Source organism: Rattus norvegicus, chromosome 3, assembly GCF_036323735.1.
Source record: "Rattus norvegicus strain BN/NHsdMcwi chromosome 3, GRCr8, whole genome shotgun sequence".
Taxonomy (NCBI): Eukaryota; Metazoa; Chordata; class Mammalia; order Rodentia; family Muridae; genus Rattus; species Rattus norvegicus.
This window is the reverse complement of record NC_086021.1, coordinates 167,636,789-167,639,109: the sequence shown is the minus strand read 5'-3', so window position 1 is coordinate 167,639,109 and position 2,321 is coordinate 167,636,789. Positions and strand designations below refer to the sequence as shown.

General features: G+C 49.2%; 1 non-coding gene across 1 annotated transcript; it reads left to right on the top strand.

Annotated features, from left to right (window-relative positions):
- Positions 1–484: 484 nt before the first annotated feature.
- Positions 485–626, top strand: LOC120102121 (U4 spliceosomal RNA). Its single transcript, XR_005503131.1, has one exon. It is a non-coding gene; the product is annotated as a U4 spliceosomal RNA (small nuclear RNA).
- The last annotated feature ends 1,695 nt before the right edge of the window (positions 627–2,321 follow it).

Sequence of the window (2,321 nt, the reverse complement as noted above, 5' to 3'; positions counted from 1 at the left end):
GCAGAGGCAGGCAGATCTCTGAGTTCAAGGCTAGCCTAGTCTACAAAGTGAGTTCCAGGATAGCCAGGGAGGGATATCCTGAGAAACCCTGTCTCAAAAGAGGAAGGAGGAAGAGGAGGTGGAGGAGGAAGATAGTTCAGCAGACAGAGGCTAGGCTGAGGGTCGGGGCACTGCCAAGACACCCGCTCACCACCTGTGTCCTGTAGTCCATACACACAGCCACAGGGGGAGGCCACTTATCACGCACACGCTGGCAGTTGACCGCATGCATCTCAGAATTCAGGCTAGGCTGAGCCACTAGAGTGGTTAATGCGGCTCTCGTTCACAACATGGACTCATAAGGAAGGGAATTGACCACAAGTATGTCCTTGTGACAGGCGCCGTAGCCATGATCAAGAGCCCTTGAGAAGAGACAGGGACAGAGATTAGCATCAGGTGAGGCTAATTTATATTTATTTCTTTTTTTACAATTTAATAATTATTAAGCTTTGAGCGGTGGCAGCATCGTAGCCAATGAGGTTTATCCGAGGGGCGGTTATTGCTAACTGAAAACTTTTCCCAATACCCCCACCATGACGGCTTGAAATACAGTCGGCATTTGCAACTTTTGACAGTCTCTACGGAGACTGAACATTTTAAAATCTGCTAACACAACATGATATTACATATTATAAACATGCAACATAATTAACATGCACATATATTTATATTATATGTAAATATAAAATTATGTTTATCTTATAAATTATATAAATTATATAAATATATAAATAAATTATATAAATTATAATTTCACAGATTTATATTTACACTACATCAGAAAGGGTCTGGAGGAAAGGACAGCCTAGCTTCCTTCCTCCAGGATCAACTCTCAGAGCCTGTCCAGGAAAAAGGAGGATTTACAGCCAGGTACCCAAAGTGTTCAAGAATTTGTTGTTGTTGTTGTTGCTGCTGCTGCTGCTGCTGCTGCTGCTGCTGCTGCTGCTGTTGTTTTAAGACATTTTCTCATTGTAGCCTTACCGTGCTCCTTTAATCCTAGCACTTGGGCAAGTGGGAGGGGCAAGCAGAAGCAGGCAGGTCTCTCTGAGTTCAAGGTCAGCCTGACCTACAGAGTGAGTTCCAGGACAGCCAGGGATACACAGAGAACTGCTGCCTCAAAAAACCAAAACTAACCAAGCAAAAAACAATAATCATTATTTTAAAATCAAATAATAATATTTTTTAAAAGATAGGGTCTTGTGAAAAAGCTCATGCTGGCCTCAAACTAGCTATGAAGCGAGGTGCTTGAATTTCTAACCGGCCCCACCTCCCAAGGGCTGCGGTTGCAGGCATGGGTGCCTTGCCATCCAGTCTGTGCAGTGCCCGGGGAACAAACCCAGAGCCTTGTGTATCCTGGGCAAGCACACTATATATACAGAGTGGGAAATTCTGTTCTGTTACCCAGCTGGCTGAGGCTACCCTGCCATCCTGACCCCAGGCTGGCCCGCCTTCCTGAACACTCAATGTCCATCACTCCACCAGAAGACAGAGGACCTTTCCAGCCCCGAGCCTGGCAAGTGGGAGGCGAGGAGGTGAAGACTCGAAGAGTAGGAATGTCATAGAGGGTTATCAGTGTATTGGGGGTGAGGAGGTTGCTTCCTGCAAAATGGCTGTGACGGCCGGGTGGCTGGGCTGCCCCAGGCCCATCTTCTGCTCATTCATTGATGGAGACTTGGAAAAAAAATACTGGTTTTTTTTTCCTAGCACTGGAGACAGAGAGCAATCTGGGTTGCTATGCAACCAGCGCCTGTGCCCAGCAGATAACACCAGAGGAATTAACTGTCCTTGTCCTGCTCAGTCTCCGGAGGAGGGGTTGATGCCAGTGGTTGGACCGTAGCCTCCCCCACCTGCCAACCTCTGGCTCCATTATAGAGGGGGGGAACCTGGAGCCAGGTCCCAATCCCTTGCTTCTAAAGCATCTGAAGGGACCCCTTGCCTCCAGCTTAGGGGGTGCCTGGCTTCAGGGTGAGGAGGGGCCCTCTGAGCCCTTAGACACTGGACCTCCCTGCCTGCTTTGATCTGCAAATGAGCTGTGAATTCAAAACAACCCTGGACTGGAAGGGAAGCTGTGAGGAGGCCCCGGCTGTTGACAGGCTGTTGAGGGGCTAGCCAGGGCTGGAAACAAGATGGGCAGAATGAGGCCATCTCCTGGGGCTGCAGAAGGCCTATGTGCGTGCTGGCCTCACTCCTGTACCAAGCCTCCAGGCCCAAGGAGGGACAGGGCTGGGGTGAGAGCCAGGTCATTCTGGACAAGACAGGACTTCTTGGAACTGCCAGGGCCT